Genomic DNA, 24,832 nt, shown 5'->3' on the forward strand with positions numbered 1-24,832 from the left:
CAGGAGGGAAAAAGAGTAACAGAAACACATTCATCAGCAGGTATCTGCATCATGTAAACACACAGTTACAGCCAGTTTGTTTCATACTTCATTTGTTGTCTTTTTAATTAGCTCAGTCCGGATGGTGGAGGTTTAATTAGGGTACATAAAACTGTGACTGCTCAAAACTATTGATACAGTGGGGACAGCTCAGTACATGTCGTGAGAAGCCTCTCTTTGCTCCTCATAGAGCAAAACAGTTTGAAAAAGTTGTGCTACAAGGCAGGAACCAAACAAGCCAGAGACTGTTACTGGCTAGATTTTCTAGAGCAGATAATCCAAACAGGTGAAAGGCATCCATTTTAGCATGCTGTGCTGGGAACAAATGTTTTACGGTAAAATGTTGCAGCGAAAGCCAATCTCCCACTTTTTTAGAAACTCTAACTACTGGAAGGTCTCATGAGGTCTTCTCCAGGCTGAACAAGCCCATCTCCCTCAGCCTATCTTTACAGGAGATGTGCTCCAGCCCACTGAGCATATTCATGGCCCTCCTCTGTACCCACTGTAACAGATCCATATTTTTTTTTTTTTTGCTGGGGGACCCAGGCTTGAACATAGTATTACAGATGGGGCCTCACAAGTGCAGAGTAGAAGGGGACAATCACCTCCTTCAGTAGTCTTAAACAAGGGGGAATGGCTTTAAACTAAAAGAAGAAATATTTAAGTTAGGAAGAAATTATTTACTAACAGGGTGTTGATGCAGCCCAGAGTAGCTGTGGATGCCCCATCCCTGGAAGGCTAGGTTGGATGGGGATCTGGGCAGACTGAGCTGCTGAGTGACACCCCTGCCCATGGCAGAGGATGGTACTGGGTGGGTGTTAAAAGTCCCTACCATTGTGTGATTCTACGAATTTTGAATTTAGAAATTGCATAAGAATTGATTACCTTTTTGTATTGTTTCCATGTTTAAGGCTTCTGGTATCAGAATTTCCATTTTCCAGTGGGCAATGCAATAGTTTTAGCAACACTGCCTCATGATGAATTACATTATGAAATTGCTACTCCATTTAGAGGGGTCAAGAAGACATTCTCAGAGTAACTGGGGAGCAGAGTAGAGTAATCTGAGTTTGATACGAGGAGAGTTCTGTGACTGTCATCTGACTTGGAGTCTGATCATGAGTAGCTCCAGAGCATAGATAGTACACATCTAACATGTTTGCAACTGATTATTTGTTTTTCTTTAAGATTCCAGACAAAGCAACAGAGATGTTGCTAGAAATGATAAGTCAGAATGAAAAACAAGATTCAGTCCCCAAACTCTTGTAATTTCTTGCTTACTATGCATCACAACTAGAAAAAAAAAAAAAAAAGATTTAAAATGGAAAGGGTCACAGAACATCTAGGAAACTGCTTAAATTTAGAAATAGGTAATGTACCACTACCTGCTAGACAGGAGTAGCCACTGAGTGTTCCATACACTTAACTTCTTTAAATTTCTTAGTTCTCACAAAGTATCCCAATTAAGTCCCCAGTTTTACACATCTCAATCTTTTCTTAATGGAAATAATGATAAATCACATTTTTGTTTCACATGGAAACAGCTGGCTCCCTACAGCCCTTGCATTATGGTGTTAATGATCCAGAATAAAGAAGGTTTCTATTTCTCCTTTTGGAGGGCAGGTTTTGTGAGTATTGTAGAGGAAGGATATGAAAAGGGAACTCATCTCTCTGTTTTGGAACAGGCTTGGGCACAGCTGTGCTGGGAATGTACTTCTGATCCAGACTGGCCTCAGCAGTGTTTTCCACCTCCCTCTTCCCACCAAGGATTTTGATTGCCCCAAAACTGCAGGTCAGAGATATTTTATGTCTGTCTAATTCGTGTGAAGTTTTTTGTGATTATTTTTGTTTGTCGTAAGACCATAACTTACAAGACAAGTGCTATCCAGAGCCTTATCCTCTTTCTGTTAAAGTCAACATGTTATTTTGCTATTACTTTTCAACAGTAGTAGGATTGATGACTGAAACTGAGCAGCTGCTGAAAGGTTAGCTTTAAAGTAGAATTGTGGTCAAAAAATCAAAGTGACCTGTCAGCTTGACATGCTGGGAGCATTGCATTTATTTTTTTCTCAGCGACTTCCAGACTGAATCTGATCAGTTTACAAGTCCAAAGTTTTTTATTGACTTCCAGAATTGCAAAGTCAGCCTCAGTCTTAAAATTTCAAACTGTTACTTCTGCTTCAATCTGTAGAAGATTCTTCTGCATTTAAAACTCAGCTGACATGTCACTGTGACATGACTGAGTCCATCCCGCCTTTCTATGTCTGTCCTAGCTCTTGAGGGAGAAAGCTGACAGATTTAAAATTTATTTCTTAGGGTAGTAAGCAGATGTGACTTGCAGAGGTAAGGAGAAAGATACACTGGGGTGGCAGGAGCCATCTTTATGTCTTTCTGTAGTTTTACCTAGACTTTAATCCTTCATTTCTGCCATGATAGAAATTTAATGTTTCCAGTTTGGTTTAATTTGGCACTACAGGCTCTAAAATGCCTTCATTGTGAACTGTATTTTCCAAAATTGTTTAAATATTCTGATAAAAGTCATGAATTTCAGATCAGTTTACAACTTCAGAAACCACACCTGAAGAAGTGGTTCCTCCTATATCATAAAAATCCTTGCTTACTCTCAAAGATTAACTGAGTCATGCAGAAGTTTGAATGGAAGAACTAACTGACTTTAATATTATTATTGAAAAATTGTTAATGTTATAAAAGTCTCAGAAGGGGACTCTGCAGCTGCAGGTTTATCTTATCTGTACCATTCTCTCACCACAGTGTCCTGATATGGCTTCTCAGGCAACACGTACATCATCTGATTCTAAACTGCTCTCTTGATTAATATACACTGTTGTTAAAATGCTTGCACACAGCTAATGTTAAGCTCTTTCCTTCCATTACAAACGCAAGAAGCTTCGCTTAAAGTTTCATACTGCTTAAATTCCACAGCAGAACATCATATTTTTAACATAGGGATAAGTTTTATAATTCAAAAAGTGAAATAATTTTCACTCGTGTGTCTTGCAATGTGTGGAGGTTGTTCTTCTGGGTCTTTATTTTGTTGGAAGTTGCAAAGAAAAATAGTCATTCTAGTGGCTGAAATGTGTGTGTGTTTGCTTGTTTATAACGGAGACTATATGGCAGACGCACATTTTTAAGGCATGTGCCAATTTCTACCGTTCTTTACAGCACACATACTGGGCTGATTAAAACTCCGTGGTTTGCTGTCTGTAACAATATGTATTTTTAAGGGTGGGCAAGTGTTAAAGATTCTTCTGAAATGTGAGCACACATTAATTGAATTCCTCGGATGCTACAAAAACTTGTCAGAATTTTACTGTGACTTTGTCTAAGTAAGTTTTTTTATTCCTCAAATTACCTCCCAATGGAAGAGTTATTCCTCCCCGCCCCTCCAAAAAAGTGATTCTTTTCATCTATGGATTTCAGAACTGTTTACTTTCTCTGGCAAGAGTTCCCCAAATCTTTCACAAGAACTAATTTTCCAAAGGCAGTTGTATTCTGTTCCATAACAGAATGTTTTTGTGCTTAAGCATGTTGATTTGTGTTCTTTCACTTTGTCAAAGAAAATCAATGTATGGTTGTATGTAAGTAACAACTTTAATCTTGAGGTGTGTTGTGCAAAAGTTATATATGTTTTGCATGCTGTTCTAGGAGTGGACAAGTTGTTTTACATGATCACAAAAAGTTGTTTTACGTGATTAGAAAACATGCCTTGAGTTGTCCTGAAAAAAATTCCTTCCTTTAGCAGTTTGGAATGTCTTTTCTTATAAACTGCTGTTAAACCAATTACATTTGGCAAGATGTGCTTCTACATGGGTACAGTGAGAACATTACAGGTTCGTGAATTTCCTGCCAAAATTATGTGTGTATGACCAGAGGCATTTTGCCAATAAAAATGAAGCATCATAGTTAGGAGCACGGATCATTACTCTTAAGGTTTTGGTTTGGTTTGTTTTTTTCAGGGAGAGAAGTCTAAGAAGCTGGTATTGTTTTGCTTTTCCATTAATGTCATTTCTTTCTTCCTCATAATACTTATTTACTTGATTTGTGATTGTTGGGCTGATAAATGATATTCATTTATTTGTAATGCATACTTCGTAACAGCACTGTACACTAAAGAGAGTTCACTTAGCTTTTAGTTCACTGCTATTCTGAATCTTGATTATCTTCCAAATTCACATACTGGTCATATAAAAGAATTTGAAAAAAGCAGGTATGTGTGTGAATATACGAAGTCATGTCTGGTAGAGATACTTTATGATGCAACATTTTTATTTCTTTTGCTTTTATTTAATGAAATGCATTATTTAAGCTTTCAAATATGTAGTGATAGAAAATGTCCAAGAGGTGTTAGTTTGCTTAACTTTTAGCTATAATATTACAGAAGCAAAAAATTTAAAAAAATGCCAACGGCTCATATAGTATGATGCTTTTTGTATCTAATACTTCATAACTCAGTAGGAAATATTTTCTTACTACAATGCTCTATGAAGCATAACTTGGCCAAAGTTCATGGTAGTTTTCATCTATGCTCTTATTCTCTTATGAGTGGTTTCCGCAGCTATCAAAATCAATTGGATTTGTAGCTGTTTAGTACCGGTTATATGAGAGCTTTAACAACTTCATGTCATTTAAAACTAGAGAGGGTCCTATGGTTTGTATACTTTGATCTACGTATAATTTCTAAGTCATTTCCCCTCATTTTGACATTACTGTTTGTGCTGTTATATTCCACGACTTCTGCTAACTTTTGATTTGGTCAATCCAAGCTATTTATTTCTTCCATAAAGCCTTTCAGCATTGGTTTTGACACAGACAGAAATGGACATGATCTTATATAAGTAGCTCTTTCAATTAAGTAAATCTCCTTAACAGTTTACTAATAGTTAGGCCTTCAGTTTGAAACTGAGTTCACCTTCCAGTGAATGATTCTTCTGAGGGTTTTCAATGCATCTCTGTTAGCATGTCAATGAACATCAGGAGTGCATTTTGAAGCAAGTTTGTTTTGTTTGTTTGATCCCCCCTCCCCTTCCTTTTTCTCCAGTGCTTTGTGCTGTGACTGGCATCAGAGCAGGTCCTGCAGCCTATGAGCGGATTCCTTTCCAATGAGACAGGACCAGAAGATGCATTCCAGAAGTGTGGCTAATATGCTCCAGCTGCGGAGAGGTGCTTGGGCCATGAAAGCAGGCTGTGGCTGCTCTGAGACAGTCCTTCTTCTACAAACCTGTGAAGGGTGGAATGGGGTCCCCTACACCCTCCAGAGCCTTTCCTAGTGGCCACACTGCCTGCACATGTAAACAAAGCCTTTGAGAAAAATTGCTTTAATACACAGTAACTTCCACCTGTGAACTGTCTATACAGTATGTTGTAGCAGGATGATGCTCTTCCAGATTATCTGAAGATATTTAACTTTTACTAAAAGGTACTGCCTGTAGTTCATGGTTCTTCTGAGTAATTTAAATTATTGAAATTATTCTAATACAATAGCCTTTAAATGTCTTGTAGAAAACAGATTTTGAATATAGTTTTTTATATTTATGCTTTTTGTGGAAAGAATGTTTTTTTTTTAAAAGTGATGGTTGCTCAACTGGAGTATCATGGGGCACTGAATCAAATGTGATATGAAAGTAAATAACATTCGATTTAAATCTGGTTGTATAAACCACAATTAAATCAGATTTGGTTTATTTTTAGGTCAGTGTGTTCTTGTTTGACAAGAATATAGCTGTTACCTATTATTTGTTTGTTGACTTCCTCCCATCATTGTTTTCAGGACTAAAATTCAGGAAAGCATGACAGGCTTTATTTAGTGTTGGATCAAGGCTGTTCTTCAGGAACATATTTAGACTTTTAGCTTTGTATTCTAATTGGATGCATAACTTGTATTAGGATTGGATGTTGGTAGTCTACAGAGAAATCCATCTGCTAAGTATATTTCAAATATTGTCTGTGAGTTGTACGAGTATACTAATTTTAAGAATGTTTATTTCTTGTAGATGTTTAGCATCCTCATTAGTTACTAATGGACTGGAAAGTGCTTAATCATTCTGTTGTGATACTAACATGTCATCCTGCTTCTTTCCAAGCATAGAAGAAAAAATGTACTGAACCTTTAGCCTTTTCTACTTCATTAAAAATATTCCCATCTTCACATAGGAATTCGTGTATTGTTAGGAATTCTATTTTTTTCTCATGGAGTTTACATTTGTCAGATAAATTATAACTGCAGAAGTGTAGATGTGAAGAGGCCTAATTTACAATTCACGACTCTTCCAGAAGCTCCTAGCTGGCCTGAGACAGTCAGGCTCTTGAAGGATTTTAAGTTGCTACAGACGGGGGTTTACGTACTTGTACTGAATTTTCTTCTTCTTTTTTTTTTTTTTCAGTCTCATTTGAAAAAAATGAATATTCTGCCATTTTCAATAAATAAAACCAGCAGTATATTGTTAAGGGGGAGTGAGAACATGACAACTTTAGTGATAAGTGATTGTATTTAATAGAGAATACTTAACAAAATTTGAGTTTGTTGGCATTACAAGTAGGGGGATCAGCAGCCCAAGTTACTAATGGGATAACAGTAAGCTGAACACAAACCGAGTAGGCTACCTTGTTTATTTGCCTATATATATTTGTTGTGCGCATTCTGTGTTTATGCTAATATTTATCCTAGATATCTACCTCAGTCTTAGTAGATGCTTATGGATAATGGTACTTCAATTAATTATTCAACCAAGTTCCACTTCAGAGTAACAATGCCTCGTTGTTTATTTTTTTAAATGTTGGCAAACACCCTACTCTCTCCTAAAAGCTTTAGAGGACTTCATTTTTGTCTTTTAATCTGTGCAGGTCATGTTTTTGAGGAAATGCTGCAAACTGTGAGCCTATCCTATTTACATCTGGCATTTTTTTTCTGCAATTAATGAAATTACCCATACCTCCTTTTTAAATGCAACTTGGCCACTTCCTCTGTATTGTTCTTCCACGGAGAATGTTCTTGACTCCATTGACATTCAATAATGTTGAGGTATGTTGCTAATTATTCCCAGCATGAATGCTTAAGATTTGATAGTGATTTTCTTTTTTTTTTTTTTTTTTTTTTTTGGGGGGGGTGGGGGTGGGGGGGAGAGGTCTCAAGTCTTGAGGTTTTTATTGTTTCTAAAGCTGCTGAATAACCTGCTGGTTTGAAAATAGTAGTTAACGCATACCACCTACTGGTAATAATTACATCAAAGCTTATTGCTTCTTTTAGTGTGTTAACACTGAAGAGAGTTCTATGGATTCTTTCCAAGCAAAAAGCTTAATTCTTTACTGTGTTGAACTTAAGAGGAGATTCCTACTTTCTTATATACTAAATGTGGATATATGGGTGGCATCTGATCCCAAGAAGTTCCTTGTAAAGGCATTCTCTAGCAGTGTATTACCTGTATAACTCACCTTTTACTCCTGCATAGGCAATTAAAAACCCAGGAATGTTTTTATGAAGCCAGACCACCACAAAGGAGAGGGAAAACTGACTTGCCTACCCTAAGAAATAATAATCTATGTGTATATGCATGACTATAGGCTGTTTGAACAGAGCTTTCTTGTAGCTTAGATCAGAGTTGTGTTAGATACAGTTCAGCTTGTACCTAGATCAGTTAATTAAAACTTGCTTCTCTAAATCTCCATGCTTGCAGAGATTACTGTGAGTGCTCTCCCAGTTTTCTGATTCGGATTGTTGTACATCTCCTCTGTTTTATATAATTCTGCTACACTAACTTTGAAAGCCCTGGGTTCTCAAATACCTCATGTTCTAATGGGGAGACGATATGTTCTGTGCCCTGTGCAGTGAAGGTTGTGACACTGTTCTCATTACTTCAAGAAAATGCCAGTGGAAAATCCAGGCCAAGTTCTATGTGGCGTTGGCAGGACCAGCCCAAATAAGAGGTGTTGATGCTGAGATATGTGGATATTCATGATTGTTCCCAGCTGGCTGCCTTTGGCAAGGTCTGCAGTGCTAATGTCTGCTGTCACAGCTAGGTATAGTTTGAGTGCTACGTAATAAGGTAGATTGTACCAGGTTGACATAATAGATATCCATGGTATGTCCTTCAACATCAAATTAAATGCTAATTTATATGAAATAAGATGGATTTCAAAAAGAAATTATCAAAATCACTTCAAAAGGAGGAAAAAGTGAAAGAGAAGGCATTTGAGAAAGGTTTTATTTGTTGGTAAACTCTTAAGTAATCCTATGGTATGTTTTGAGTTTATTGTTAGCTACCAGATTCTTAATACTGTTAATTGAATTTGGGGAATAGGCTTTCAAAGAGCTTTAATTCCCATTATATTGTCTGCATTTGGCATTGCACATGAAGACTCACTGAAATGTGCAAAGCAGCAAGGCACATTAAAACAAGAAATGATGACATGAACTCAGGGTGACCAGAGAGATTCAGGAAACAATTATGAGAAGGAAAGTTATATTATTGGTATTTGTGTTCTACAACTTTGTATCTGGATAATGACTTTGAAAACAGCACCTCTAGTGCTTGTATATGAAGAACAGCTTCTCTCTCTGTTTCCAATTCTCTGTTCACACACACACACACACACAAAAAAAAAAAAAAAAAAAAAAAAAAAAAAAAAAAAAAAAAAGGTTTTGCAAAGAAATCTAGACATGGGACTGGGATATGAAGACCTTTGTGTTAACTTTGGATGATGTATCACTTTTGTGGAGAGAACATGTTCCTTTTTGAGAAACGGATCCGTGTGAGTGCTGGGGATACTTGGTATTTGAATCTATAAAATGCTGAAGAAGTTCCTGCATAAAAGTCAAATGCTACTATTGGGGTGAGGACCTGTAGCAGAAATGATAAATCATGGCCTGAACCAGTGATTGAGTACCTAGTAGGAAGGCAGGGCCAACCCAAGGGAGCTCAGGTGCATGCAATGTACCTGTGTGACTAGAAGGGGTGGAGCCAGGATCCATCCATTCCCAGACCTCATTTAAGGTTGTCAGTGGTGGTAAGGGTATCTTACTGGAGACCCCTATGTACTAGAATTCTTCCAAAGGTAAGCAGTTTTTCTTCCTTTGTTTCTGCATTCCTGAATGTTGCATTTGATCTCACTCTTATTTGCTGCAGCCTAGGATTGTGCCACCCCACTGCTATTGCTGTACCTCCTATCACATTATAGTATTACAGTATCAGGAAACAGTAGATCATCTACTAGCTGCCCAATTGCTGTGTGAAGTTCCTGTTTGTGAGTTGTAACTCATATGGAGTGTAAATATACTTAAACTTTTTGAGCCTTTCTCCCCTAAGATGCAAAGTTGAAAGGCCTGGAGGAAGTGCATAGACCTTGAATAAGGAGTATTTGAAAGGTCAGCTATGTGATATGTAGAAAGATACAGGGCTCAGCCAGGAGCTGATTTTCAGATCTCTGAATCATGGTATTACCAGTGACTTTTGAAAAGATTTTTAGAGAATCATCTATTTGAGCTTGTCTATGTTCAGAGAAAAAGTGATTTTCTTACCTATTTAAGCTATACAGTAGCATGAGATACCTTAACTTCACTTATGTTGTGAAAGCTATGAAGTGTGGGGTTCTATTCGGTGTGAACATTACAAATTATGTTAATTGTGAGTCAGGTGGAATTAGATGAGGATTTTCAACTGCAGTCAGGAGTGAGAGCTGGGGAACAATGTGCTCTTCCTGCAAGTCACTGTTCAATGCAAAGATACTGTATCCTGAGAAAATGCAGAGGTAATCCTGTATGTGTTACAGGCCCAGTGTTCTCTTGACTACTCCTTACGTTGAAGTCCTGACAAAGCTACTTTTCTTCTTACTTCCTTTGCATCCCAGTTGCAACTTGATTGATGGGGGGGAAGTGAAACATAACATTAAGTGATTTATTTAGGGTCACGGGTAGCCAAAATACTTAAACAGATTTATTGTCATCTTAAAACTCCACTGCAAACAAAACTATTTTTAGACAAGTCTGTTTGCTATTTTTATGTCATTCCAGTTTGTCTAAGAAAAGAGAGCCTGTGTTTTTCCAGAAACATGAACTTAATCTTGATGTGCTGTTGGTACCTGTAGAGGCCAAATATGGACAAATGAAGCACTGTTTATGTAAAATCTCTGATCATTTTTAGTACAGAATAATTCATACAGGTTGGTGAAAATGTAGTTAAAATTTTGAAATACTGTACTCAATTTTGAGGGTCCGAGGGCCAAATTCCCATTTTGTAGTTGCAGAAAAATGGTCTGTAGAATATCAACTTGCTGAAGTCCATCTGGTCCAGGGAAGATAACACCCACATTTTTTGTTTTCTTTTGAAAAGTACATTTCCATTGCCTTTTAAAGTTGTGTTGCGGATAAAATGGTAAGCATACTGTCTGTAGTTCACCATAAAGATTTTAAGACCGAATCATAGAATCACCAAGGTTGGAACAAACCTGTAAAATCATCCAATCCAACCATCCATATTCCTCAGTTCAACATCTGAATATTTCCTGAACACCTCTAGGGACAGTGATTGCATTACCTCCCTGAGCAGCCCGTTCCATCACCTGACCACTCCAGAAGTATTTCCCAACATCCAACTTGAATCTCCTCTGGTACAAATTGAGGCCATTCCCTCTAGTCCTATTGCTAGTTGCATTGAAGAAGATGCCGATTCCCATCTCACCACAGCCTCCCTTCAGGCAGTTGTGAAGAGCAGTAAGATCACTTCTGAGCCTCCTCTTCTCCAGACTGAAGAATCCCAGCTGCTTTAGCTGTTCCTTGTAAGGCTTGTGCTCCATGCTCCTCACAGCTTTGTTCCCTTCTCTGGACATGCTCCAGTGCCTCAGTGTTGCTCTTATAGTGAGAGGCCCAAAAGTGAACACAGCACTCAAGGCTTGGCCTTACCAGAGCTGAGTGCAGAGGGATGATCACTTCCTTTCTCTTGCTGGCAACACTATTTCTGATACAAGTCAGGATGCTGTTGGCCTTCTTGGTCACCTGGGCACACTGCTGGCTTGTGTTCAGTTGGCCAATATCCCCAGGTCCATTTTCTCTGCACAGTCTTCCAGACGTTCTGCCGCAAGCCTGCAGCAATTGCCTGGGGCTGTTGTGGCCAAAGTGCAGGACCTAGTACTTGATCTTATTGAACTTCATCCCATTGGTCTCAGCTCAGCTATCTAGGCTGTTCAGATCCCTCTATAGGGTCTTCATTTCCTCAAGCAGATTGACAGTTCCTCCCAGCTTGGTGTCATGTGCAAACAAGTAAAAAGAAATATGATATAAAGAAGTGGAAAGAGAAGCGAAGAGAGGGGAGCTCAATGCTCTGGAGAAGGGTGTCCAGGTAAGCAGTAAAGATATTGAACAGGACAGGCCCCCAGTACCAACCCCTGGGGAACACCACTCATGACTGGTCACCACCTGGATGTGACTCTGTTTACCACAACTTTCTGGCCAGTTCTTTCATCCAGCCAGTTCTTTACCCAGCAAAGAGTGTATCTGTCCAAGCCATGGGCTGCCAGTTTCTTCAAGAGAATACTGTGGGAGAGAGTATCAAAGACTCTGTAGTCTAGGTAGTCTACATCAAGAAGTTCTGGGGCTGTGGTTTGTTGTAATGGTATGGAATGAAATGGTAAGAGGAGGCTTTAGGTCCACTTACCAAGATGGTCATTGTTCATCATTCAGCTAGCAGCTCCAGTGCATGGAAAAGATGATGGTCCTCAGCATGAACATCCTGAGGTCAGGGTAGGAAGATTATTTTAGTCAGATGTGCAAACAAGCCTAACCTTTGTCAGTTCAGGCCTACCTCCAAAAAGAGTCTCTGATGTAGGTATGTAACTGATTACCTTGGTTACAGGGAACACAAGGGAAAGAAGATGCTTGGATCAGAATGTGTGCCCCAGGAATTCCCATAAGTTTTGCCTCTGTCTACAACCTAAGGAAGTAAAAGTCTGATTAGATCCTATCCCTACGGAGACTGCTGATCCTGGCACAGCTCTGCAGACAAGGCTGTAGGGATGATGGATATTGTTTCTTGAATTACTCGTACAGATATTGCGTACAGAAACTTTTCACTTCTGTTTGGAAACATCCAATGTACATGATTTAATTTCCTTCAAACCTTATGATTTATTTTGTTAAAAAAAAAAAAAGCAGTATCCATTCTTTCACTAAAAAATGTTCTTGCAAAAAAAAAACAAAAAAAAACCCATAAAAGCAACAAAACTTTTGCTGCTTCTGATGTCCTGCTGTTACTCCCTAGTGTTCATTTCTAACTTAAAGATTAATTAAAATAAATATCAAGTGCTACTGAAATAATTAATAAATTATACAATTTACATTCGATTGTAAGTGGAAAAATGTCTTATACTTCCCTTTAAAAAATCAGCATGGTTCCAGAAAGGAAGGAAGCATGCTAATTACAATGCCTACATGAGACTTTACAATTCATGGGTGAGAGTTGATCCTGATGCAAAGAAGGCGAAGCAAGCATATTAATATTTAATACTTCAGTTGTTCTAATCCCAAAGCTAGATATTAAAATACATAATAAAACTTATTGTTTATTTCTAGCAAGTTGATATTTCCTCATCCTTTCCATTTAGAAAAGTTAGAGGTGTCAGGGTCAGCTGCTGGTTTCATGCTACATTTGCACTGATGTAACAAGTCTGGAATTGCTTTTAATTTAGATTGGTTAATCTGAGATCAGAATTGGGTGTTTAACAAAAAGACCTACTTCATCATATCACCTTAATGTACAAAGATTCAGTCTTCAACTAGTGTCTGTGTAAGTATCATAGAAATGACCTATTCCATCAGAATAATTTTTTAGGACGTATTTCTTGCCTGCACTCACTACAACTATCTTCTCCATCTTTTTTTTATGTGGGTTTAAAACAGAAAAAAAGTTTATCTTATTCTTTTAGCCATCCCACTCTTCATGGCTGTTTCTATATCTAGCTTGGAGGCCAGGAGATAGTAGCCGAGAGACCCATGGAGGACCAGTACAAGCATAGTTGTACTTTCATATAGTTTCTTGGCCTCCAGCTTCATAATTCCTGGACTAGGGAATGTACACTTAATCTTTGCCCTGCAATTTTCTTGCTTCCATTATTTAGTGTTGTAACATGCCTGCAACTACTTAAAGTCCACCTCCTTCCATGATACCACTGCATCAGTAGCAGGAGTACTCATTGTTCATTGTTCTTCCCCCACTAAATGATGGAGAGCCAACTGCAGTAGAAACTCAGTTTTGTTTTTGGCTGAGGTATGTTTATTACTTCATGGGTTCAGCCTGTGCTTCAAATGAGAATAGATATAAGGGCTTAGGAAAATGTTTAGTTTTGTCAGATCTGTAAGGAGTATCATGGGAACTATAGAAATCCCACATATCTGATGTTAAGTCTTCTGCTGTTTCAGCCCTCAAATTCCTGTTTCGTTGTGTGGACATTTACAGCCCCACCAATAAAATCAATGAATAGCATTTATTTTGTTCATTGTTGCTCATCTTATTTGAAACAGGGGGGGCTGGCAACTACTTGGAAATATGAACCAAAATGTAATGTCTTGGTAAGTTTTGCAAGTACTTATGTCAGGGTTATTCAAGTGGAAATTTGGGACCTATGCTGTTGAAGTAGTGCTTCCTCTTCGGACTTCTAGAGAAGCCTAGGTGAAAGGTTTCAAAGCTTTCAGGCTTTCTGTTATATTCTATGTCATACTTTAGTGACAGTGTTTCATCACTACTGTGATTAGTTCTAATGCTTAGCAGGGGTTCAGGGGTTCGTTTACATTCCTTCAGGGGAGGAAGGGTACTTGGCATGATCTGTACAGTTTGTAATACATTCCGTTATAAAATCATAGTGTTCTAGTAGAAGCAGCCGTATTTTATGGGGTATGGATTAAGCTTATCATCCTTGAAGTTTTATAGAAAGCTTTTCCTGGAAAAAATGTGTTTCCTTGTCACTGTGGTCTAAGTAAGAACTGGGATCAGTATTGTTACTTAGGACTTCCTGATCTCTTCAACAAATCTTGTCCTTCCCATTTTCCCTAGGATGTAATTTCTCACACTGGAATGGTATGATGCAACTCAAAATAGTTATGTTGGCAATGCAGGCATCTAGCAAATGATCTCAGAGAATATCAGCAATTACAGAAGGATGTCTGCTAACTTTGATAGTAATTAGTATCTTTATTGCCCTAAATCATGAGCTTCTGTGTTTTACTAAATTTCAGGCATATGGACATAAGTATTCAAATCGCATTCAGTGCATTTTTGTGTCACCCACCTCTCCTCCAGTTGCTAGTGTTACATTATACAGAGGACTGTGGCCTTTGTGTATAATATTGATAACATTGATGGTAGGGGGAAAGAAAAAAAGTCTTTAAAATATTTGATTTGAGTTTTTTTTTTTTTTTTTTTTTTTTTTTTTAAACACTAGGGGAAAATGAGAACACAACAAAAAGAATAACTATTTAATTGGATGATGCTGACTTCTTTTGACTTTTGACCAAAAGTGTAATTAACCTTTGTTCTGAAAATCTAACCAAAATAATTCAAGATTTATATTGGGAGTGGGAGAGGAAAGGATGTGAATTTTTGAACTCTGGTGGAATATTACTGGCTCTGCATTTAGAACAGACTTGACCTTTCTCAGGCTTAGGTCCTGGGCTCAGTGTTCACAGGACTTTCTCAATGTTGTTTTTTTTTTTCTTCTTCATTCTTCTCAAAAAGGAGGGAAGCCAATATGCATCTGAGCTGAGAATGGTTTTTAACGCAAAGCTAATTCCTTTAGAAAACAAGCTGTTTTTGAGGTGAATGTCATGGAAAGAAAACGTTCTGCTCCTTAGATGATGTCTTGCTTGTATTATGTGGAAAAGATGGATGGTACTGATGCATGTGAGACTTCTTTGAAATGATATAAATATATTACTGCACTATTGCACTGTGAAGACAGATGGAATAACAAGATTAGATTAGATAAGGGGAAATATTTGTCTTCTGTCAATTTATACTAACGTAGGTCATTTTTGAAGCTGATAGTGACACAGCTTAACACTTATTCAGTTACATTAAGAACAAAAATGAACATTATACCCATATAATACGCCATACAATTAAGTAAATTTGCTACAAGACATAGTATTTTGTGTTAGCATTTTATATTCTGTAGGTACTGTTTTAAATATGGTACGAAAAGTTAGTAAGTTAGTGCCTATTTCTGTAATGAGAACTAGCAAGGAATTTTTTAAAAATGAGGGCAGCATAGGTTTTCTAACAAAGTTTGAATCAAAAATCAGTTCTCCTGTAATCCCTAAGGGACAAAAGTTAGGAAAAGTTATGTTCTCTTTAGAGGACAGTCAGTTACAAAAAGGAGGGATGCATTTCTGGAGTTTGAATACTGTTCTTTGCACTGTTGAGGAGAAGTTTAGGGATTATAGAATTATCAAAAGTATACATTCATGCTTATTTTTTTTTTTCCCCACAATTTTGTATAATTTTTTTTTTTTTTTTTTTTTTTTTTTTTTTTATGGAAAAGAAAGCACTGAACACTGTTCATCTGAGTAATAATTTTGTTATCAATTGTCTTGCCACTTGCCATCATTTAAAAAAAAAAAAAGAAGTTCTGGACCATTCTTCCTACAAGTGAACATCTGACTAGATACAGCAGAGTTGAAAATGAATAAGCCCATACATCTTTCCACTGAAATTTGAAGAAACATGGTGGAATGTGACTCTTTGTCTGAACCTCTTTGGGTGTTTCAACCCTATTGAAAATCTACTGGGTATTTACCCAGTGATTGTTTTTTCTCTCTAGGATGGGATATGAGAATTCTTTCAAACTGTAAATAATTGAAGTGTGTTGTTTCCATTAACTAAAGAAATAGTGTGTGATTGCAGGTCTGAAAGCACACAGCTGGGATATTGCAAAGACCGTGTATCTTTTACTCTTTATGCTATGTATCTTTGTTAATGCTGTTTTGAAATCTAGAGGTTAAAAAGACTTATGGCAGTGGAAATGAATTATTATTTGGTTTGTCCTAATGCAGCTGAGACTTCAGCAATGATGGGACCATTCAAATGCTTCACTGAAATGCATATCAAAGCAGTAGTTCTGTTCTTCTTCCCTACAGTGTACCTTTCTGGCTTTTTCTAACTGCATTGATGTGAGTTTCTGCCAAGCACTCAGATGCTTACTTAGTCCTACGATTTCTCTTATTGTTCAGAGCATGAGTAAAATTCATCAGCAGCATAATTTTCTAGTTTAATTCCAATAGAAATGTTTCACCCATAAAGAATTAAACTCCATAAATCCATGAAAAAAATAATTGAAATTCATTATAAATTCAACAAGAGAAGAGCTTCCCACTGAAAACAATAATTATTTTTTTTATTAGAGCAATTTTGAACTACAGAGTTGATGTTGTTCTCCAGTGGAGCAGACTGACAACAGTGTAACTTCACAAACTTCAGTCTTGCTGCTTTATTGCAAGAGATTCAATTTTGCTGTAGATAAGCTACAGTTTTAATGTGCTAGTTACTTTTTTTTTTTTTCCCAAAGGAAATTTAAATTTAGTTGTTCTTCATTGAAAATACAGATCTGTATCCATACTAACAACAACAAAAAAGGATGTATTGATACAATCAGAAAACAGAGAGCAGGCTTAGTTTCCTCTTTGAAGCTTGGATAAATGATGCAATTGAACTGTGTGGTGAATGTGAGCACGCCAAGCATCATCCAGAATCTAACTGAGATAATGTATGCTATTACATGTTTTCTCTAGGCTCTATTGGAAAGTTTCTATTTTTCTTCCAGGAATTTGGCACTAAAGGACAGTGTTTACTTGTCAGTTGACTACCGTTGTAGTATCTGTAAGCAGATTCTAGGTGATCAGTCTTACTCTTCATCAAAGAAGTCACATTCCAAGTCTTTGAACTCCCTTGCTCATTAGCATAAGATCTTCACGAGCCATGAATATCAGTGTTTACCTTTTTACATTTTTTTACATTTACAATATCCAGCTTTCCTTTGTTGTCAGAGAAAACAAGAAATGAGCTTGCTATGGTAAGTGCTTTCCTTATATTTCTAGCTGTGTACTAAGCTGGACATGATTCAGTATACATAGTCACCATCAAATTCCTGAAGGAAAGCATAAAATTCTCCTTTTGGCTTGGGAACTGCTCTATTTCAGAATGTATTGAATATGTGTCGGGAAACAATTGCCATGTGGATTAGTACGACTGCTCTTCTCAAGAGACAAATTACTAATTCCTAGCTCAGATGCATTAAAGTACAAGGAGGATACTGTCTCCATACGTATGTGGGTGAAATGCCTTTGTTTTCCCAGAGTAATGGATAAAGTGCACTTCTTAAACTTTCTTGAAAAACTTTCATTAGTTCAACTGATTTGATAGATATTTTTTGTGAATGAAGTTTTTTTTCATGAAGAATCTATTTCCAATGCAGTAAATCACAGAAGGCACTGATGAAAAGAGTGAGGGGAAATTCTTTAATATGTACATCTGTACTGTATTCACCAGCTGAAGAAATGGTGGCCTTGAAACCAGGGGATATTACATCAGAAGCAACAAACTGGTGACACTAAACTGTGCATTTTTACAGAAAAGAACTTCAGAAAGCAAAGCTTTGTCCATTCTAGTACAAAGTACCCAGATCCTATTGGCCTACAGAATAAATGCAATCTATATTAATTAGATTATTACAGACTTATTTCAAAGACCTACTGGAAGGAGTGTATTAATTTTTTGGAAAATAAGCATTTTATAACAGTATGCCTTAGTTTTTAGTATAGCCTTATACAGTTTCAGCCCAGATCTAGAGAGATCTTTGATGTAATTGCTTTGGAAAACATGGATCCTTGGTATATTGCTATTGCACAACCTCTGCATATTAAGTTCACCATTCAGAATGGTTTATCTTATTAATAGTTTCTCCTATTCTAATGTATTTCTGATTGTTCCTCCTCATGGACTTCTGTTTCTGACAACAGCTGGTTTGTTTGTTTCTTGAAAATAATGTGCTTATTGGCAACTTTATGATGATGTTCTTGGCTAATATAAGACATTACATAAATCTCTCTGAAACTAATACTTTCTATTTATTCACAGGAAAGTCAGAACAAAAAGTACAATAGCACTACTTGATAGAGCAAATTCTCAGCTACAAAATGCTCTTTTTCATCATTGGCAGCACTATTAGCTATGCATTTTTGCCAGTGATGAACAAGAGCCTTCACGTCACTCTCATAAAAATCTGCACTGATGAGGATGACCCACTACTGCCACTGCTAAAACACACCACCTACTGCCTCACTGTGCTCACATCCACTGTTTGGTCTCCATAAACATTCAGCAAGTGTCAATGAATGCCAATGGGTACCATTTTTTCTGCGTGAAGGAATTCAGTGACAAACCTTCACTTCATATGTATGCTCATGTTAGATGTCATGCTGTCAGACTGACTCTCTGCTGCCATTAGTCACACAGCAAAAAAACGTGATGAAATACTGGTGCAAAGGTTCAAACCCTACTGCCGTACCACCAGCCTCTGCCTCTGATGTTGCAGGCCAACAAAATATAGTAGGAAACATAACTTCCAGAGCAGCCCTCACACATTTTATCAAGGTCTTGGCACATTTTCTCAGTTGCTATTTCGGTAAGCAGAAAACACATCTCTGGAGTACATCAGACTTCTGAAACAGTCATAGCTCTGTACAAGAGTACAAATGCCAAACTAAATTTTCTTGTAAGTATTTTTCTGCATGTGCAGAGTGGGGAAAAGCAAACTATCTTGTCTCAACTGCGTTTACCTGCTCCTCAGCTCTGGTGTAGAATCCCAAAGAAGTAATCTTTTGTGGTTTTTCTTTTTGTTTGTTTGTTTTTATTTTCCTTAAGACATGATTGTTTGTTTGTTTTCTGGTGCAATTTTGCCTTCTTTTTTTTTTTTTTTTTTTTTTTTTTTTTTTTTTTTTTTTTGAGACATGATCTATTAGTCTGTATCTCCCATTAGAATAACATGCCCCTATATAAGTTTTTATTTAAAATTAATAAGTAAAAGCCATTATGGCCTTCATCTCACTGCTAAATTTTTTTAAATATTTGTCCCAAGATTTTAAATAAAAGTTAAACACTTCATAAGCAATCTTTATTAAAATGGTTTAATAATTTTGTACTCAGAGTAGGCAACACTTAAAGTGAGGTGGGGTTTTTAATGAGTCTCTTACTGAATGTGCATCAGCAGTACCATATTTCTCTGAAAAAAACAATGTTCAGGAATTTGTAGATACACATGTAACCTGAAAAGCAAGTGATGTATCATACAAATTCTGGCAGAAGCGTTGTGTATGTGCTCTCCATCAAGGTGTACAAACTAAACATGAAGTAGAAAATAAGAAGGCTAGTTAACTTTGAGAAGGACGCAACAGTGTTTGTTTATATAAATAGCTGCTACAAAGGGAGAGAAGATTTTCTGTACCTTGGCATTTCTATGAGGTTAATTGATTTAACTGTAGCTTCAAAGAATAGACTAGATTATTTTCCCTTTAAGGTCCTTTTAAGACTCTTTTTTGTTGTTTTTGGTTGTTTTTGTTTTTATTTTATTCTTGTTTTTTATAAAACATAGATTTAAATAGTGACATAAGAGTTCGGAACAGAAGAGCTAACGTTGAGGGAAAAAAATCAAATATCACCTATGTGGTACAAGGAATTTGTTTTGTTGTATGTTTTCAACATTTGACTTCCATGAACGTGTGAAAGAGTGACTTTTAATTGGATAAAGTATTCACAGGAAATAAAATTTATTTTAGTGCAGAGTTCTTCAGAAACAAAATTTTCAGTTTGAATGCACATTCTGTACACAAATAGAATAGATAGAAGGTCTTAAAAGGCCAATATTTTTAATAATCAGAAAGAAGCCAGATTAATCAGATAAAATGGTTCATTCTGCTATATAGTATCAATCTAGTATTTAAGAGAAGTTATTTTTGTTTGGGAAGTTAATTTCTACTAAACATTGAAGACTAGCAAAAAATGTGGTTACAAATAGGATATAAAAAACAGCGGAAAGAGAGCAAAGCCGGTCAAAAACATTGATGGAAGAAGTTATAGGTGTTCTCAAGCCTGGTATACCCTGTTTCTTACTGCAAGAATTCATGCTAATATATGAGAGGTGACTATTTGACTAGTAATTAATTTGCAGCATCCAGATTTTTCTCCTGTTTTCCCTAGCAGTCTATCTAAAGACAGATGTGCGGAGCTGGTTCCATAAAGATGGCAGCTGGTAAAGACTGAAATTGCCATGTAAACGGCTCTTAAGTTGTAGATGTCAAGTTAGTACTTTGCTTACTTGCACATCTCTGCAATATGTGAACTTCTCATGCCTTATTGCAAATAATTTATGCTGTTTAATATATTAAGCTCCTTTCTGCATAGGCTGACTTGTACGTCATTATAAATAGTAAGTAGCAAATGGCCGGAGGGTTTTTAATTATTCCAATGATGTAACAGATTTCCTTATTTTCAGGTTATCTCTGCACTTTTTTCTACTTTTCTAATTTTATTTTTTTTTTTTAACTTGCTGTCAAAACAGATTTCTTTGCACTGGAAATAATTAATCAACATCTGAAGAAGCCGAGTGTTTTGGATGATGTCCATGCATTATTTCACTACAGCAAAGCTTGACTAAGGAATGTATAAAACTTACCTCTTCAACAATACTTTCATAAGTAGCAGGTCTCATTCCACTGTCCAAGTCTTGTCTAACATATCAGCACGGTCTACAGTTTTACTTTTGAAAAAAATTCTTACTAATGAGGCTGCATAAAGCTTCTTTCTCCAGCCAAAAAGAACAACTGACAGATATCAGTATGTGTTCAGTTTAGTTATTCTTTTCAAAATGACTATGCAAGGATAAAAGATGCTCAGGTCATCTTTAGTTAACTCATGTTGTGGACTTGCACGTCTTCCCAAGAACTGTAAGAAAGCAGTATAGTTATTTCTTAGCGCAGTATCGTGGTTCTGGCCCAGTTTTGTGACTGATGGGGCAGAGGTTCCCATGGACCCATGCCCTGGGAAAGAGGGAAGATTGGGAGATGGGCCCAGAGGAGAAAAACAGCAGCAGCAGTGAGCTTAGGGAGAAAACTAATTCATTTAATATGATAGTAGAATGCAAGGTAGCACAATGTAATACAATATAATTGAAATCAAAGCTAATCAATCAAATAAATGACAGAGAGAGTGTCCAAAACCAAAAGCCTTACTCTAATGCAAGACAGCTAGGGAGCACATGCAGCCGAGATGAGTGGAAAGAGAGACATCCTATGATTCCCAGGTACTTTTATCTTTCACTCTGAATGGAAAAGGGAAAAATGGAAAACAGAAACAAAATAATGAAGTCTTCTGGGAGCTGTAGTTCATTCTTCTCTTCTGGGTCTAGGTACCCAGAACTATCAGCAATCCATGGAACTGCAGCATTAACTTTTTAAATCCCAGTGCACTACATGATGTTATGATGTGGAATACTGATAACAAAAATCATAAAACCACAACACATGGTTAACATCCACAGCAGTTATATCTTCAATGATGGGTCTGGAACCTTCTTAAAACAAATATGACTCATTGTCGCTTAGAAGGAATTGGACAGAGTATTATGTACTGCTTCTGAGAATTCTGTCCTTGGCAACGACTTCACTGCTACCATTTGGATATTGCTGTAACTTAAAATCATTGCTTTCTTTCGAAGTTGGTACAGTATCGCTTTAATGAAATGATGGCAGCTCTGTGACTCTAAATCAAGCTGAGATTCTTACATCTGTATTCTGAGGTATTTGCAAACTTTGTAATTAGGATTTAGATTTGAGAAAATAGTAAATTTTTTTTCTGCTATGTTAAGATACCAGCAGCTGATATCTTCTATGCCGTTAAATTACACAATGGTATCAACTATATAAGTAAAAAATCTGATTCATCAGCCTTGTGGATGAGTAATTTGTGTTGGTTTGTTTCTCCATGAGGAAAACAAGTGGTTCTGTCTCTCAAGCCATGCTTTGATGCAGAGAGCTTGATGTAATGCTTGCTGAACTGCAGCTGCTGTCACGATTATTATATTAGACATACTGTATTAGCAAGACTGTATTTGATATATGTGGTTACCTGTGTTTAGCTAGCATATATTATAATGAGGTAGTATATGGTGGAAATGTAGGGTTATATAGTTTCTTGGGCATACTGTTGTTTTGTTGTTGTATAAATCAAGTTTTTACTACTTCGCCCCAGCAGGTAATGCTTTTTTCTCCCATGACAGCCTTTTTTACTAGACTCCATCCATTGGTCTTGTGGCTTTTACTAGTTTGGGCTTAAGTTCTACGCTCCCAATGCTTAGCCAGATCTTCCCTCCGGGCATTTCCAAAGGAGTCTCTGTTGCTGGCTACTCTTAGGATAGCTTCACCATAACTTTGTCTTCTCTCTACTGCATGCCATCAAAGAGATCAGACTTACGTATATGTGGTTCTTTAAATATCAACAGCTCCCTTCTGGTTTTTTCCTGGCTTGTATACAACACTCCTACCACTATAACGGAAGTCAAGTGTAAGAGAGAGATCTATTGCCTTTCAGCATACATAGTAATCTTCCTGTAGCAACAGCACATAGCAATGGATTGTAGCTATCTAAACAGCATAAAAAAAGAGTGGGAAGCTTTATACCAGACAGTACCAAGAATAAAAGATCATCACTGCATGAGAAAGCAGCACTGTGCTTTTCTGAGTCTATAGTTCCATGATTAATGTGAAGCAGTAATATATTTTAGCTGCTTCTTAATATTTGGAGATTGTAGCTAGTTAGCTGAAGTCTGCCACCAGCATCCTTACACTACTGTTCTTTGATATTTCTTGAGCTTATCTTTGAAATATATGTGAGGCAATTAAAGGAGCCAGAACATAGGCCATCAATGATAGATCTCCAGTTTTTTTCAAATGTGGAATCTGAATTAAAAAAAAAAGACAATAACACCAACTTGAGAAGCAGCATACATGCCCTACATCAGTCTCTGGAAGTTATCCATGTGTGATGCTTTATGGCCTAGCACTGCAGTGCTTAAAAGGTCTGCCAAGGTCACTGTCTCGCAGAAATCTGTGAAGCTGTATCTCCACTAGTTGCTCTGGACTTTTTATAACATCCCAGACAGCACTGTGTTTTAGAATCAGGGTTATTACTGCATGCAACATTAGGACCTTAACACCAGTAGAGAACTGGAAAGACCAGATGTATCAATAATTGATGTGTTCTGGGATTCTAGTGCCTGTCTCCTGTATCCTCTTCCTGCTCCTCTATAGCTATAGGCACAACTAAGCATCAAGGTGATTAACATATGTCTCAAAACTTGGTTCTTCGCTATTGCCCATTTTCCTTCATGTTTTCCAGAGATTTACTGTATCTTTTTTGACACTTGTTTAGCTGTTTAGTCCTGTTTAGCTTTCTGATTTTAGCAGAGGCTTGTGATTGTTTCTAAGTGATGATCGGTATCTGATCAAAAAGTTTTGAAAACATGCTGCTCTCCGGATGCTGCCTGCCCTTACTTAACTAACCAATGGAAACACATTATCTAACAATCTATTTAGATAATCACTTCTTCCTGAACTGCTGGCTTGGAGTGATGTGTCGGAGTCAAAATTCACAAAAAAGTATCTATTCTTCAGCTCTCCTCTGTTGCGTATTCAAGCAAACTGTATTGCTCTACCAAGAGAAAATTTGCTGCTAAAACTGTACTTCACTTGTACCAAGACCAGCTCCATTGGTATTGCTGAAAACTAGAAGAGAGGACGTGGTCATCAACAGATACAGGATTCAGATTCTATATGCATTTCTCCACTCTTTTCACTTCTCCTCATACCTTGCCATTTTGTTTACTGAAGCCATTTGAACTCTACTGGAAGTCACTCAGTTTAGAAAAGTAAAAATAAGTAACTTTTTTTTGGTGGCGTCTTGGGAGGACTTTTACAGAAAGAGGCAATATAAGCACTAGTTCTTAAGGTAGAAGGAAATCAAGAAGGTAGTTGGTAACAATGATATATGTCCTTGTCTGTACTGAATGAAAAATTAAAGCCACTATGAATTCATTGCTTTTCTAAATCAAGAGTTGGGACTATTGAGTCCATGGATTTTCATGCTAAAAAGTATCCATATAAGCAGCTGCATAGAACAAGATCATTAAAAATATAGAAGCAAGGAGGGAGAGGGAAAGGGAAAAAACACTCAGAAGCCAAGCAAGCTGCCCTAAGTTGTTTTGTGATTTCCTGTGACTGAGTCACATCACCTCTAGGTTATCAGGCAGCTGCTGCTTCTGCTGTTGTTGGCTTTTTGACCTATGTACGTCAGACTTCTCATAAAACTGCTCAATGATTCCGTGTGCTGCCAATCTCACTCCTTTAGCTAAAATAAGCAGGAAACACAAAATGCCCTCCTACTTGGTGGAAGGTATTGGACCTGGTATCTGTAAGGATGCTTGCCTGCTCCAAAGGCAATGTGCGCTCTCCTAGGTGGTAACAACAGATCTTGAAGCTTCTCTCATTCTCTGTCTTCCATCTGCTGTTAAACAGTACTCAGCATTTTTATCATTATTTGATAGCCCGCTGTATTTTTCTGACAGCCAAGGAATCACTGTGCACAGAAGCTTAAGCTTTTCACTCAAGATATAGAAGAGGTTACTCTGTAGTGGGGAAAGTGATCTAAGAGATTCCTTGGAGAGTTGACGTGGCTGGTATACCTGCCCTACC

General features: G+C 37.1%; 1 protein-coding gene across 2 annotated transcripts in view; it reads left to right on the forward strand.

The window, feature by feature from the left end:
* The window catches only part of PIK3C2G (phosphatidylinositol-4-phosphate 3-kinase catalytic subunit type 2 gamma), a 287,641-nt gene that overhangs the window by 10,210 nt on the left and 252,599 nt on the right, over positions 1–24,832 (forward strand). For both annotated transcript variants that reach the window (XM_048955085.1, XM_048955110.1), the window contains exon 2: positions 1,722–1,828. The gene's annotated coding sequence lies outside the window, so the exon portion shown is untranslated. The remainder of the gene's footprint in view (positions 1–1,721; positions 1,829–24,832) is intronic.

The sequence above is a fragment of the Lagopus muta genome, chromosome 1, assembly GCF_023343835.1.
Source record: "Lagopus muta isolate bLagMut1 chromosome 1, bLagMut1 primary, whole genome shotgun sequence".
NCBI classification, from domain to species: Eukaryota; Metazoa; Chordata; class Aves; order Galliformes; family Phasianidae; genus Lagopus; species Lagopus muta.